At 33.7% G+C, this 17,402-nt stretch overlaps 1 pseudogene; it reads right to left on the bottom strand.

Moving 5' to 3' along the window:
• Positions 1-2,181: 2,181 nt before the first annotated feature.
• LOC133188665 (uncharacterized) lies at positions 2,182-4,896 on the bottom strand (annotated as a pseudogene).
• Between the last annotated feature and the right edge of the window lie 12,506 nt (positions 4,897-17,402).

Here is a 17,402-nt window from a genome sequence, read left to right as displayed (position 1 = left end):
AATACCCAGGAGTCAAGAAGAAGATTTTCAAAGAAATATTGCTTTTTCACTATATAATCAATAGAGCCCCCCCCCCCTTTTCACCAGAGCCCTTGACCCTGTGGCCATGAAATTCACAATTTTGGAAGAAGCATCCTTGCATATCATAACAATGTACATAGTTTGTTTAAATAATACCCAGGGGCAGAGAAAAAGATTTTCAAAGAAATAAATCACCTTCACCATAGGATCTTTATAGCCCCGCCCTAGCACTGGAACCCCTGTCCCTGGGGCCATGAATTACACAATTTTGGAACAGGCATCATTGCTTATCATAACTATGTATTTAGTTTGTTTAAATAATACCCAGGAGTAGAGAAGAAGATTTTCAAAGAAATAATGCACTTTCACTATATGATCTATATAGCCCCGCCCTAACATCAGAACACCTGACCATAGGGCCATGAAATTCACAATTTTTGAAAAGGCACTCTTGCTCATCATAACTATGTACTTAGTTAGTTTATTTAATACCCAGGAGCAGAGAAGAAGATTTTCAAAGAATTAATGCATTTTCATTATATGATGTATATAGCCCCACCCTACCCTAACAAAAATTTACTATAGTTAACTATAGTTTACTATAGTTACATGTAACTATAGTGAAAACTGTGATAGTTTGATTTACTATGAAACTTTACTCTGGAACTTTTTTGAGATTTAACAGCTTAAAATCTCTAAAATTCGTTAACATTAATGTAAAATTTGGAAATAATGTTTAAATATACAAATAATATTTCAATTTGATATAAAAAAAATGTGCATGTATGAATTGAAGAAAAAATATAATGATCTGAAATCCACAGTAAAATACTTTGATTTACTATAGTGAAAAAACTTTAATACTATAGTAAACTATAGTTAACTATAGTAAACTATAGTCCTTTTTTGTAAGGGTAGCACCAGAACCTCTGACCCTGGGGCCATGAATTTCACAATTTTGGTAGAGGGCCCAATGCTTATTACAATCATGTTTACAGGTTGACTGCTTGGTGTCGAGGAGTAAAGAAGAAGATTTTTAAAGATTGCATCAATTTTGGTGGTTTTAGGCCCACCCCTCGGGCCCAAGGGGGGAAGGGACCATGAAATTCACAAATTTTGTTCCCCTTCACCATAGATGCTACATGTATATGCCAAAATTGGTTGAAACTGGTTTAGTGGTTTTGGAGAAGAAGTTGAAAATGTTCAAAAGTTAACGCACGGACGACGCACGACTACGGACGAAAACGGATAGCAATAGGTCACCTGAGTGACTCAGGTGACCTAAAAAAGCGCAAGAAGTACATTCAGAAATAAACACAAAAACCATAATAGATGAGAAAATTAAACTTTAATTGGAAAGCTGACAACAGAATAAATTTTACCCAATGCTATTGAAGAGCAGAGGACCTAGGCTTTTTTTTGCGACGTTTTCATAGAAAATGTTACATCATCACAGTGTGAGAAGTCTGATAGGAAGCAGCTCTTTCCATTTCACTGAATCCGTGTAGATACATACATGTATATTACAATAGAAAACGTGTATATATTTGCATATATTTCAGCTTGTCTGTAAATATATGCCGTTATCAAAGCTTTTCTCCTCATAATTTTGCTTTAAGTTAATATTGATTGGGATTTATGTATTGTGTAAATCTAAAATTTGGTTTGTTTTGTTGATAATTTTGTGTATCAGCCTGTTGCGTAATCCGGAAATTTGGACCGGGAATTTATAAGCATCTCGTGTATCACTCTGAAATTACAGCATCCGTACTTCCTTTTTCAATCAAGGCCTGTAACCAGCAGATGGTTTAGAAATTGAGAGTTAAAATTTTTTAAAAAAATACCCTCCCAACCCAACCCCATATAATTACTTTGTTTGACTTGTTCAGTGTTTCTGCCGTTTAAGTTTTATACTTTCAGATACCATTAGCTGTCTACAGACACAGGAATCCTTAGACTTACATCTCGTCACAGTGGTTTAATTTGGATGCTCAACGGGAAATTGGGTGAAGCCATATCGTCACCTTCAAGTTGGTTGTGGAAATATGATGTTGACTGTTGTTACGTTGATGTTGATTTAATAATTTTTTCATATAGACAGTTTAAAGTAAAGAGTTGTATACTAAATGATATGTTGATGTGTCGGTAGCATGATTGTGATCAACCCAGCATGCTACTTGCCGTTTCGGACGACACATAAAATGTTGTTGTAGGGGGTGAGCCCTGTTGTCTGGCGACCCCAAACTTGATGTTGTAAATACGTTTATCTGACCACTGTGGCCAATATCTGCCATACAATAAACAATAAACTATAAATGTGTTTTTAATTCTAAAAATCCATAGGTAATGTTACAAATACAAGCATAGGACTTGTGTACTGTATTATGGTGTCTGGGTAGGATAAGTCATTACTGTCTTTGATAAATATATATATATATATATATATATATAAAGCACTAAAAACCAACAACACTGTATATCCTAAGTGTCGGATCTACTAAGTAGATACAAGGTCACGGATGGAAATTTATATAAAGCACTAAAAATGACCAACGACACGTGTCGTTGGTCATTTTTAGTGCTTTATATATATATATATATATATATATATATATATATATATATATATATATATATATATATATGAAACCTGTCTTATCCGACATGCTGCGGGAAATAAAATCAATGTCGGATTGGACAGTGTGTCGGATTACCCAGTGTTGAATTTTTCTGAGCATTATGATCAGTGTCAGATGACTACTAAACATTACCATTCTTCATTAGGTTTAAAGTTCAAGTGTATCTAATTGTCAAAGTGTTTGCACAACTATGTGTTTCTTTGTTGTATAAAATATGCCTTGGATGAGTAGCATTTACTTGAGAAACAGCTTTTGTGATAGCATTTATTTCGTTAACTCTATCGTAATATACGATGATTTTTTAAAACAGACGGAACTGCCGATTGCTTCGAGATGTTGCAATTCAATTGTTTGACAATTTACTTACTGACAATAGATATTTAAGTAAATATTTCGTCTACCTTCTCTACATAGTGGTATTTTTTTTCTACACTACATTTCTCTCCGATTTTTCTCCACTGTTTACTTCTCAACATAGACTGTGCTATTAATATCGTCACGCGATTTTTCATACAATCGGGACGTAACTCTAAAACATTGTGATTGCGATTGAATTATCAAACAGACGTAAAATTTAATGGGCAACTTAACTTGGTACCTTTTGCTTCTGGCAAATCTTTTCTGTGCACAACCTCGCTTGATTCAGTGTATATTAACCCGGAAATGAAACGTTTTCTATTAGACAAGATGCTGCCTTCAAATTTAGTATTGTCTACATGTAACACAGTAGTTCGCCGTACTCTTTTTTTTTCGCAACATGTTTTTCTGAAGGACTCTGACTACATGTCTGATTTTAATTTCAAGCAAAAATCTTATTTATTCTGTAAGGAAAAGGCGATCTGAATATCATGATTGTACGCTTTTTATTTTCTATCGCGTGGATGCTATTTTGTCAATGCGAGAATAAAATTGATAACAACAAAGAGAATTGATTGCCTAATCTTTAAATTAAAAAAAACTGTTCATTAATTGCTTAAATAATAACTACTCTCCAAGTAGACCAATCTTGAGACCAATACGGGACATTCATGTTACCTGGCCAGCGGCTAATTACGGTACACCAGTGTAACTATGTCGGATTACCCAAGTGAAATTATAATGTAATTTTCTAGATTTGTTGACAAAAAAGCGCCGGAAATCGGAATGTACAGTAGTCGGAATATACAGTGTTTTGTTCTATATAAATTATAATGAATTTTTTGGGAATAAAATATGAGGTCGGAAAGGCCAGTGTGCCGGATTGCACAGTTGTCGGATTGGACAGTGGGCATTGTGTGTGTGTGTGTGTGTGTGTATTAATTCTACAAAAAAAAACGACCACAATCTTAATGTATTAATCGGTATTGATGTTCGTACTTATTGTTTGCATACGAAACGCCAGTCTGCTTTTTCAAAAAGGAATCTTTGTATGCTTGCTCTCTCTTTTTCAAGTCTACCTCAAGTTGGGAGGCTATCTTCCGCACCTCGTTTGAAGCTTCAGAGAGATTATTGTTGTGAACATCGATGGCAGATTTAACAAGCTCATAGATACATGTATCAAACGGTAAAATTGCAACTGATAGGACGATGCCGATCGCTTTGCCAAATCTTGGAATAAACCTAAAGCCTTGTGCCGATACTTATACTCCTAACCCAGCGAGTTTAATCAAAAACTTGGCTCCTGTCGTCATCGCTCTCGTTCCTTTTAAAGCAGCTTCGGTATATTCGGCATATTTTTGAAGGTTCGAAATAAGATTTTCTGTGAACTTCTTGTCCTCGTCAAGATACCGTTAAACCTCCGTTATTTTTCCGTTTTCAAGCAAGGCTTTTGCAATAGTCGTGCCAATTGTTACAACAGTACCTGCACCACTAATTACTCCGGCTGCTACTGCTGGCACCAGTGAAATACCCCCAGTAAATGGTGCCGCTATGAGACATCCTGTAGCTATTATTCCCCCAAGCATAGACGTGCTAGCTCCAGCTACTTTCGCAATTCTGGTGTCTTTTGTAATGGCGTTTATATCACCTGCCAGTCTTCGTAGCTCGCGAATTGTTTTTTTTGCGTGTTGACATCCATTCCCTGCAAACTCTTTTTATCTCTTCGTCTGCCATTTCTGAAAAGCAGAAGAACATCAGTCAAAGTGTACACATCATAAAGACCAACTGTATGTTTTTTAAGCTTCCTCCCACCACACTTTACGTACTTACTCCTTTTTATAGCTGATGAATTCTGTCCAATGGCGCTGTTGTAGATCATATTAAATATATTGCATTTTGCTAATTGTTGCAAGAGAATTATATGATAAATTGCAACAATTCTTCGGTCTTTCACTCAGTTTTTCTATCATCAACCCACAAAAACAAACATGAATAGATTGAATCTCCCAATACGCAGAAGTCATCACAAAAAAGCGATGACACGTTGAATGGTTTAAGTAACTGGAAATTTCACAGATCACTACACATAATTAGAGAGAAATCATAATGCAGTATATCTGCTTCGTGATGCAACCAACGACTATCAAATGTGATGTTATGTTAATGTGTTATGACTAATTACATATTGCACAAAAATATCGTAAAGAAAAAGTAGAAAAGTAGAAAATGTTTTAAAAGAGGAAGTCCTTTTCTTTGTTAAATATAATTTTTATATCACTGTCATCCGGGCATGTACGTGCGCAACGACTTTTCCGGACTACCTAGGTGTCCTGTTTACTGAATAGATTTTCTAGCACGTGTCGGATTTATGAAAAATAAATACATAAATTAATAAATCAACTAAGACGCGAGCGCAAAGTGAACGGTGATCGAACGGTGAACGCAAGATGAAAGATTTATTCGGAATGCCTCTGATATTTTCAATGCATTGTATCTAATCAATTGTATTCTAATGTCAGGCACAAAATAAATAAGTAAATAAATAAATAAATAAATTAAAAAATTGTCCAAAGGAAGATGAAACATGCACATTAAGTAAAACTATTAATTAAGTTTCTTCCAATATTTTCTGCACATATGTACGATGCTTAAATTCAGCTGTTTAATCACACGATTTTTATTGTTGTAAAACATTGTCATTGTTACCGAACGCTGCAGTTTAAAAGATAAAATCATTCTAGTATAAAATAAATATGTTTATTTTTATTTGATATATAAAATCATTACAAATAATGATTTTCGAAGAGAACATCACTGACTTATAGAATGAATTACATGTACAACGGTTGTAACAACCATACATGTATTTCCGTGTCAAGGCAATTCCGTATAAAATAATGAGGAAAAAAATTAAAATATTTTGCTACGGTCTGTGGACGTATTGTATGTACATACTCGTATTTTAAAAAAATAATGCAATAATTTATTTATGTGTCTTATCATTTATTATGATGATTTATTAAGCAGACTTGTACACGTATCTGTAGACAATTCCCCGTGATTATACTCGGACAAGATGATACAAAGAAGCATTCATATTATTTGTTATAGATTAAAATTTCAGAACTTGATATTTAAGTAATACGTGTCATAGTTTTGATTAAACGGACAGATGTGTGTGTGTGAGAGAGAGAGAGAGAGAGAGATTCCGTTTTAGCCCCCTTCCACAAATGCATGTACATGTACCTGTATAAACAAAAAATCTTAATTTTTATCTAAATACCGGTATATCAGGCAGTGAAAGTAACTTATTTTTAATCAACAAATTCATTTTGTTTGACAGTCATCATCGGTTTTTAATTTTCCTGCTTCAAGTTCACACGAAGTCCACGTGTTTGTCCTGTCAATCAAAATCATTCGACACTGTGCAGGTGTGAAAGTCTCGTCACGCCAAAGGCGAAGTGCTTCACTGTGGTATTTCCAAGAAGTTTTAACATTTTTTTATCATTTTAGATCGGATTCCAACTTTTCCAAAAAGGAAATAAATAGATAAAATACATTGGACATAAACACTTGGAATGAATTTGAAACATACTCCCTGGCCAATTTAAAATACCACCGTCGGTACGAGTATATTTTGAACTACAATTGTTTCATGACTTTTTTAAATGCATGTTTGTATTGAGACTGAAATTTTTGTGCTACAAAACGCATTAACTTCTTTTTATATATTAATTAAACTATACTGGAAAGCTGACTGAATAATCGATTTAGGTGGAAGAAAGGGGGGGGGGGTCTTAATCATATCGAATGTATATAAAGTTATTGTGAATAAAGGAATTTTTTCTCTCTAACTTTAGACTTTATTTACAAATTGTAGTGTATTACATTTAAATCAATATTTTTTAACCACACTATCAATTTAATTTGCTCCAAAGATATTTAATGAACTGGATATCCGTAGTACTATTTATAATTCTCAGAACTAGTTCTAATAATGTATTTCTATAATAATTAGAAAAAAAGTGTTAGAAATAAATACTTTCGTAATTTTGCTGCAGCTGGTAAATTAATTGACATTGATTATTATCTCTCTATTAACGATTTGTCGTCTTTAACATAACAACAAAATATTGCATTGCTTGAAGTACCCGTGTATTGCCCGTATTTAAATTTAATTTATCAGCATCGTTCTACATAGGTGCATACTTAAAACAACATTTATTTTCTTGATGAGTTTAATAAATAGCCTAACAGCTAAGTTAGAATAATAATAAAACATATTGTAGATAATTTTTCCCATGAAATAATGATCTTTTAAACGCGATATGTTAATTATCAAATTTCAAATCCTGTAAATCCTTACTTAAAAAAAAAGACAATTCCTTTCACTTGGGAGTTCCGAATGACAGTGAAGACTGAACGATAAGTGAACGCTGAATGCAAGGTGAACGAACGGAGAGCGAACGGTGAACGCTTTGTGAACGGTGAACGCGAGCGCACGGTGAACGCAGAACGCAAAACTGTGAACGGAGAGCGAACGGTGAACGAACGGTGAACGCACGCTGAACGAACGGTGAACGAACGGAAAAATGGGAAAGTAGAACGTTTCAGGGACTGTATGGTCACAGATCTTTACTGGTTGATAATATCTCAGTTGCCGTGAAATTGACAGACTTTGCACATCTCAAACTATGAAAAATCCTCAAAAATGATATTGAATCATCATAACTTTGATTTACGTAGATCAACAGAAAATGTCAATATGAAATGAATAAAAACGGAAGGCAATGGATCCGCCTGAAAGGAAAATAATTCTTAGAGAATTTACCCGAAAATGTAGGAAAATGATTCAAAACCAGTAAATTGCGAAATCACATGAAAAGACTTCATTGAATCCAAGAAATCGGAGCTTTTAGCATGGTGACATCAACTTATATTCCGGTATTATTCATCATAAAACAATCGCGCTACATAAATTCAATTAGCTGTAGAATGTAGAATGTTCGGCGTATGACACTTCAAAAACTACAAGCTGTGAATGCAAAACTTTGAAAAACACATCAATTCAAAACCGAACTTTACAGCCTTATAATGTGCATAAATGGCTTACAGTAAGACAAGAAGGAACTGTGGTTTTGCTGTATATAATTCATTTTTTTTCAATTATAGAAATATTTTTATACTGCATTTGGAATTCCGTTCTCGATTTTCTTTTCCAGTTCCATAATTCACATTTATGATAATCGAGACACTGTAACACTACAAAAATTTAATTCCCGTGAATTCGGTCCGGATATTTAAATTTTCGGGTCCATCGATTTCAGCATGAACTAGGCATCAATTTATACAGAACTAGAAAGCTCCCTAATTCGCGAATATTGGCAATGAATACTTAAACAACAACAACATAAACAATACTTTGGAAAAGTGTATTCCCGCAATGATTTAAACGTCCATTTTATATGACACAATGTGTCGGAGCCTGTGTTGGAGAAGTGACAATTGAAATAAACGCAGTGGGATTTCGGGAAACAAAGCGCTCGTGAAAAGACTAAATCTTCGACATTTTAGAATCTATTTGTTAGGTATTTCATAGGTTTTCCAAGACAGAATTACGGTTGATTTTAATTTGAAGAAATAATGCATACCTTTGGCCAAATATAAAACAGAGTTTTTTCTCTGGATACTGTATCCTATGGATTGTCACTCTCAAACGAAACGTGGTCGCGGTGCCTGAGACACAGTGCTCGCTAAAATTCAAAATGTATTTTTGTTTTCTGACCTGACCACTGGTGCTCATCTTCTGAGAAGCATTTTATGCTTCCTTTAATGCAAATCACAATTTTTCTTTCTGTTTTCTTTGTTAAAATCAGTAGACATATTAAAATATTGCTTCTAAACAAACTCTATATATAGGTAAACGATTGAAACTTTTTATCGACATAAAGATATAAGAAAGACTTTCTACATATTTAGATGCGTTGTCTCTTAATTAACATTTTACAGCTGAAAAGTAATTCTCGGTGTTTTCGTCTTGAAAAGTAACAAGAGACCCCCAACAAGGCTAAATAATACAATGGATGAGCAATAATGTATTAATAATTATACTGAACGTGTTAAGCGTTTTTACTCTGATTGTGTAAACCAGTTCACATGAATAAAGCATAAAAGAATCACGAAAACTTACCGTATCTTGCCAGGTGTGAACCGTATATCTACCTTCTCTGCAGAAATGTTTTTAATACATCCATAAACATATTTATTGTACATCAGTTACTGAAAAGCACCTAAACGAATAAAAATTCCCATATATGGGATTATTTTTCATTTGAAGTTCTTTCTGAGGAGACAGAGGGTCAGGAAGAAAAATACCTGACCTACTAAAAATGAACGCTGAAATTCTGTTCCGTGAACTGAATGAAATACTTTTTATCAGATCATCTTGTGTATTAAAGACCCATTTTTTTTACCGTGCGGTTACCTGAGCAGCGGGAGTGGTCTTAGTTGTACTTGTGTTATTTATCTGGAGAGCCCCAATACTCAAGATGTCAAAAATCCCTATACACATTGTAGTACACAGGAAGCCTGTCTTTGGTAATCAGGATCAACATTACGCGTTTTGTCTAATTTTGAGAGAAACTATTGTAAATATTTTTTTATATTTTAATATAACATTGGTTTTCATCGATACCTTTTGAAGGAAAAATATTATAAAGAAATATCATTTAAAAAAAAGTAAATATTAAAAATCACGAGTGAAAACTACAAAGCAATCATATCAATATTTTTTAAACGTCAGTAAAAGAAATCATCATTCAGTAAGTGTAAATATTGAAATAAAGAGATTTCATTTATCGCGTGGATAATGCGACATGTGCCATAACCAGAATATTATTTATTTTTCTGGCCAACAATCGTGTCCAAAGTATTCACCAAGGCAATTTCCGGGGTCCGTGTTTTTATGCCCTGTTCACAGATTTGTATTGTTTGTAGACTTTTTATAAAAGATCGATCACTGTTCGTTATCTTCACCCTTTTCATTATACGAATATATACGTTAGAGGAAATTCGAACAGTGATTGTGACAGTTGAGTTGTCCTGGACGTCATATCGCTTACAACATGTACAAGTACCAAAGAACAATGGAGATTGAAAAAATATATCATAAAGTCAATGTTTAATATATATTCTCAATTTTTTTTTGAAATATAATTACCAAACAATATTATAGCGATTTGATTTTTTTTAACCAGAGTGTATACATACAAAGCGACCATGCGGTACATGAAAACGTTTTACGCGTGACCAGGTAATTGTTTTCCAAACATGCAAACTCAGATTATCAGGAAGCACAGGTAGCTGGCCTGTCAATCAAATCAGTAGCTTTTGTTTTTTTAATGATTGACAGGCGGTATATTATTGATCTCGAATTACGTAAATTTTAGGGGCGTTAACGTAAAATTGGGTGGTTAAGCTTGGTAATCAAAGTATCTATGTATACCGAAATATGACTAGATGAAGACATGAATTGCAATATTTGCTTAAGGGTCCTCCACACACACCAGCTTATGTTCTTATATTACCGAACATTACTTTTACATGTAACAAGCATATCAACCTTTAAAAGCTGGCCAGGAATTGAAATATAATTTACAGTGTATACTGATTTTTTAAAAATTTAATTTCATTTTTTTTTTTCCCCCACCGAATTTTGATAAGTAGCACAACAAATTTTATGTTTTCCTGGAATATATTATTAAGCCCAGAAAACAACCACAAAAACTTAAAAAAAATTAATGAAAGTTATTAAAAAATAAATACAACTCATTTACTCTAAAATACATGGAGAAAAAATTATGGAAGACTCCTGATAGTATAGAAGAAAGATTAATTAATTAAATTACAACAAAAAATTGAATTAAAATCAAATTTATTGATTTAGAAAAATAATTTTCAAAATCTTCGGTATCGAAGTTCCGTTTTAGAGTTATCTTTCCTGTTAACCAGGACTCAAGAACTTTGGTAAGTCTCCGAATACGTCATCATACATGTACTCAGTAACTCGTTAACGGTTATTCACAACTGAACAGGACAGATATAAATGAGCAAAACTAGAAATGTACACTTTATCAATATTTATAAACACACAATGAGATAGGTACGAGGGTTGTTCGAAAAGTTCGTGGACGATGTCAATCTTTGTTATACTACTTCCAAGAAATTTAAAATAAGCACAATATCATGTGTAAAAATATTTGTTTTGTTGGTCTGTGAAATTTCATTCCATTCGATTTCATAGAAATTAATTTACTTAATTTTAAAATCAACATGTTTTGTAACCACGGCGCACACTTAAAAGCAATGTAACGTCAAAAACATAGCGTCAAGAGTTTCTTAAAAATTCTACCCCTGTACATTCACACAGTATAGTCCAATACCCATGTATTAAAAACCTTTTTCAATTACTTGTCATTTATTTTTCTTACAGTTGTCCTTGTTTTATAATTTCCTTTGTTAATGTTTTAATTTCTTTTACCGCTTAACTGTGCTTTCACAAGATCAGCAACTCTGAAGCGCCTACATCTTTCCATGACGTCCCAATTTTTAAAAGTTTTCGTTCAGATTTTTACAGTTAAACCGTTTCTTCACAGATTGTCTCGTCCGATACAGAGTCTCTGTCACTGAAATACCGCCTCTACCATTTACACACACATGCACTACTCGCTTGTGGCATATTTTCTGATTCCTCCAACATTTTTAGCGTTTATTCAGGATTTTCCCCGAGTATAACACAAAACTGCATCGTTATCTGCTGCTCCGTGACGTTCTACAACGTCATCGTTTTTGTCGTTTTCAATGAGGACTACCTATCTTCTCAAATTGATTTCTTTTTACCGAAGCAAAATATTAAGCCATAATTTGGAATACGAATCTATGAAACAGTTCTCAATTTAAGCGTCTAGGATTTTTTCGTTTTTGCTCCATTTTACAGAGAAGATGACTAAAGACATTATTTAGTGTATTGTTTATAAATTACTAAAGTTTGACCTGCTCCGCGATCCGATTTTTGCAGTTTTTAATTCTGGATAAGTTTTAGATAAATCATGATATTTTTGAAAAATTTAATACAAATCATATAAATTTATTGTTAAAATATTTCTACCAAATTTGGATAACATATGACGTTAAATAAAAAAGATATGACAGAAGTCCACGAACTTTCCGAACAACCCTCGTATAATTATTGAAACGCACAAATCAGTGTGCAATAATAGAAACTTTTCACAACAGTCTGTTACAGACCTTGCTGATGATATCGCAATGGATTTATTAGCCTGAAAGTATAAATAAACTTAAACGTTTTCGAGTAGATATACCTGTTATTTACGAGTCCGAATCATTATGCTACAAAAACTCAAACGTCTGCTGTTTTTATTGAAAAAAATCGACACTTTTTCTTCTTTCGGACACACCGTGATCATGCCATGTGTTCATTGTTTATGATCAGGCTGTCGCTCTCGGTTGACTGCATACTCTTCCTTTGACATAACCTTTATATCTTAAGCGTTTATAGGACTCTCTTACAGGCGGTGCCAGTCAAATCGTCAGTGCACAAATTATATAAAACCGGAAGTAAAAGTATTTTTTCTCGATATACGTCACAAGTCACGGGGTGTGGAGTACCCTTAACTATGTCACTTAATTTTTATATCATTTTCACCTCTCTGATTTTATTAATGTTGCAAAATCCTGGAGGTCATGGTTTGAACAAACTTAATTCCACCTATGGCAAAGCTTATGCAAAAGTTTCAGCGATTCTGGTGCAATGGGTATGGAGAAGATCTTAAAAAGACCCCATTCAAATGTCATTATTTTTTCATTATCTCTTCTTGGAAGAGGTCGTAACCCTACAGTTGAATAAACTTAGATCCCCTTCATGCAATAATGCTTTGTGAAAAGTTTAGTTGAAAGTGGCCTAGCAATTCTATAAAGGAAGTCAAAAATGTGAAAAGACTAAGTTTTTCGATGCCAACGGAAAGACAGCCAGATAATAGCGAAACTTTGTCGAGAAAAGCTCCTTTGAGACTTCAAATCGGGTAGCAGTCTTAGGTTAAACCACATATTAAACCACAGAATTAACTAGGACTATCAACAATATGTCTTCTAAAATGATCAAAGTTGAGGATACAATTATATTTAATTTTGTATGTGACATATTTTAACGTTTATTACAAAATACCCCAATTTAATAATGTCAGGCTAATGCTTTATAAAATATTGGTCTGACACCATGAAGTACTCAATTAATGAAATCCAATTATTTATTTTATCCAGAGAGAGATCCAGAATCCGAACAGTGAGGGGTACCCTTCAGAGGTTTGGGGGCTACTGTGAAGCCCCCAGTGGGTTTAGGGCAAAGCCCCAGTAGGGCCTGGGGCAAAGCCCATTGAAACTCCTGAATTCCAACAAAAAAAACACATTTTCCTGGGTATTTAGATGTAACTTTAACAAAAACATCAACTACAAATATAAGAGGTGCAATGGGCAACAACACTCATCTGAGCAACCTTTCTAATTAATATGTTGATATAAATCTCATAATTTTGACTCCCTTGTTTTCACCCCTTGGATGAGGGCCAATTGGTTTGTAAAAAGCAAAATATACACACATGAGGATGCCTGAATTTTACTTGCAAAAATGCTGCTGGAAGTTCTTGAGAAGATTTTAAAAAAATGTTCTACATTCCATTTAAAAAATTCTGTAGTTACTACCTCATGGTCATAAAATATTTTGAAAGCAAACTGAACTAATATTTGCTCCGCATCTGCATTTCCTTTTCCTAAATTTTCCTGTAAAATTCTGCACCCCCAGCCTTGGCAGGAAATTGAAAGAGGAATGGCTGACCATATTACACTGCATCAAGATGCTTGTATAAAAATTTCATACATAATAGTCACATCATTTTTTAAGAAGATTTTAAAAGATATTTCCTAAGTAAAAATATGCACCCTCCTGCGGCCCCATCCGTGGTCCTGGGCCTCGGGTTGAATCTATAATACATTATAGTGCTTGCAAAATCATTTTGCAACTTGCATCAGTAGTTCTTGAGAAGGCAAATTTGCTCTATACTCTCATGTAAAATTTTGCACCCTTTACGTGGCCATATCCCTGCCTCTGTGAACACGATTTGAATGAACTTGAATCTACACCACGTCAGGATTCTTGCATAATAATTGCACAAATTGTAGTCTTAAAGTTCATGAGAAGATTTTTGAAGATTTTTTAAAATGTACTCTCATTAAGACTTTGCATCCTCCTGTGGCCCCATCCTTGTTCCAAGTGTCATAGTTTGAACAAACTTGAATCTACACTACATCAGAATGCTTGCACGATAATTTCACAAGTTGAAGCCTCATTGTTCTGGAGAAGAGGATTTTTCTTATATAATCTTATACTTTGCATCCCCTACTGTAGCCCCATCCCATGCAAAATATTGAACCCCCTCACGTTTCAGTCCTTGGAGAGGGGTTCAATATATTATGGCCATAAAATACTAAATCCCCCTAAAAGTATTATGGTTGACATTCTCCCCACCTGTATCTGTCACATTTGGGATGGAGTTCAAAATATAGGTGTGAAATATTGAGTCTCCTCCCCCTCTATACTTCTAATGTAAGAATTAAAATTAAATTGATAAGAAATATTGAAACCCTCAAGTTTCTTTGATGAGGGGTTCAATATATTTTGGCAATAAAATATTGAAACCCCTCCCCCAAGAATGGTTACGGTTGAGGATTGTGAAATTCTCCCCTACCCATCTGTCACATCTGGGAAGGGGGTAATATTTCAAATCCCCCACCCTCCTTAAGTGAAAATGCAAATTTTGTAGTCATAATATTTTGAATCCCCCTCCCACAATTGAAAAATATGGGGATTCATTATTTTACAGTCATAATATTTTGAATCCCCACCCTCTTGAAGTGAAAATGCAATGGGGTTCACTATTTTGCAGTCATAATATTTATGAATCCCCCTCCCAAAAATCATATCATTTTGAATCTTTCTCCTAGTTGTAAAAAATAAGGGGGTTTACTATTTTACAGTCATAATACTCTGATTAATCCCATCCCGGAAGTGAAAAATAGGTGTAAGATTACTTATCTCTTTCATATATATATATATATATATATATATATATATATATATATATATATATATATATATATATATATATGTGTGTGTGTGTGTGTGTGTGTGTGTGTGTGTGTGTGTGTGTATACCATTACATATATATATCCATAATGGGAAGTGAAAAATAGTAAAATAGTATGCACTCACTTTCAAACATACATATATTGTAGGATTTGCATACTATATTTATGGTAGAAAGAATGTGGGTGGGACTTATTAAGCACCAGGAGAAAATTAAATTCACAAGCTTATAAATCTATGTATCACAAAACTGTTAAACTTAGAAATAACTTCTCGGAAAATATAAAATATGTTTCTGTATATCGTAAAAAACATCTTAAAGACTATTTTTGTAAGGAAAAAAAACAAAAATCCATAAAATACAATAAAGTATTGATGAATTATTCCATCGTATTGGAATATGAATTACAATTTAGTCACTATCCTTTGTTAAAATTACAATTGTATGCTTATAATAATACTTAGGTAGCATAAATTGTACGTTGAATAAAAATTGAAAATGCATTCCAGTACTATTTTCCATGTTCGAAATATGCTCATTATAGAAATGACTTGATTTAAGAGTGTAAACCTAAGTCTATTCAAACAAGGTGAGCTTAACAGTCCACGAGAGTTTTGCATAACCATAATGACCATTACAATAATTGAATATGAAAACAGTTTCGTATGTATCATGAATGTTAAAATTATGCTTTAAAGAGCAGACTTTATTAATGCAGAAAATTGAATTAGAGGTGCGCAAATTTTTGCTCGCCTCAGCGAAATCGAGGAGAACGAATGCTCTTCTCCAGCGCTGGCGTCCCAGATTAATAGATTTGCCCGGTCTGTTCCCATTTACTGTAAAACATAAAGGGACCAACCAAAGTTGCATGCTGTCAATGACCTATTTTTTCCGGATGACTGACCAGAAAAGGTTTTGGAGCAACAGTATTATAGCATATTCGACACATGATATTGATTGACTGTACATAGGGTTTTACGCCGAGTCGACAACATCAGGCTGAAACGTGGTAAGCTGTTTTATTATATAGTCTATAAATATCCCCTGTATAATCTATACAAACGCAAACAGTTCATAACACTACATATTCACCGGATTTGAAGCCGTATTCACCGGAGGGTCAGTGCGCGTGCAGTGGCATTGTGACGTCACAATCCATACCTCAAACAACGTTGAAAACAATGGTTGCAACGGCCGGAGCTAGCTGAATATATGAGCAGGAAAAATTATCTCGCAAGTCTTTTACAGGATTATTTTCTTAACATTTCGATGTCTTACACACAGCGAAAAGAAAACACAGAAGTTATAGATTGTAATCTGGACATTTGTTATGTTCTACGACAGAAGTTTGTTAATGAAAATGGAATCGTCAGGCGGCCTTCAATGTCTTATTCATTAAATCATGACTATATAATAAAACAATTATGGACTCTTTCGATGGTGAATATGGTTTGTTATTCACCAGAAAAATATCAATATTGACCTCGGCTTCGCCTCGGTCAATATTGATATTTTTCTGGTGAATAACAAACCATATTCACCATCGAAAGAGTCCATAATTGTATAATATTGACTGACTCTTATCGAGTCTGTGGCATTACAAAACTACCAATTAAAGCTATCAAACAGCCCAGGAATATGAGTTCTCTTTTTTGATTCATCATTGTTTATTGCATATAAAAGCAATACATTTGTATTTGTTGAGATATTAAAGCTTAAGGACATGCGCTACGTAGTTTGAACTTCATTGTCTTTTTCCCTGGAGTTGAAGAGTTCCAATACTTAAAGGAACTGTGTGCTGCATTTTAATGTCTATATATGCTATTGTACACTTCTTCTAAAACATGTTTGGATAAACAGAACATCTAAAATATATGTTAAGTAATTTTTGTATATTTTTCTTTGAATTATAAAAGAATTTTCGTCAATTGATATCTTTTCAAAATCCCTGGTAATGCATGCTGATTTTTTTGTCTACGAACATCTGATGGCACTATAATCTTAAATTAAGAATATCTCGAAAAATTATCAGTAGGTAAGGTACGTTGCGTTTGTCCTTAGGTGATACTTTTGGTATCTATACTTATAAATTAATAAATTTTGCAAATAAACTCCGAAACGGGTGCACCAGAGTTCTTACTAACTCCTCTATGAATTCACTAGATAC

Source organism: Saccostrea echinata, unplaced genomic scaffold (genome assembly GCF_033153115.1).
Source record: "Saccostrea echinata isolate AGI-Se365-2 ecotype Australia unplaced genomic scaffold, CSIRO_AGI_Sech_v1 ptg000016l, whole genome shotgun sequence".
In the NCBI taxonomy this organism is placed as follows: Eukaryota; Metazoa; Mollusca; class Bivalvia; order Ostreida; family Ostreidae; genus Saccostrea; species Saccostrea echinata.
This window is presented reverse-complemented; position numbering and strand designations above follow the sequence as displayed.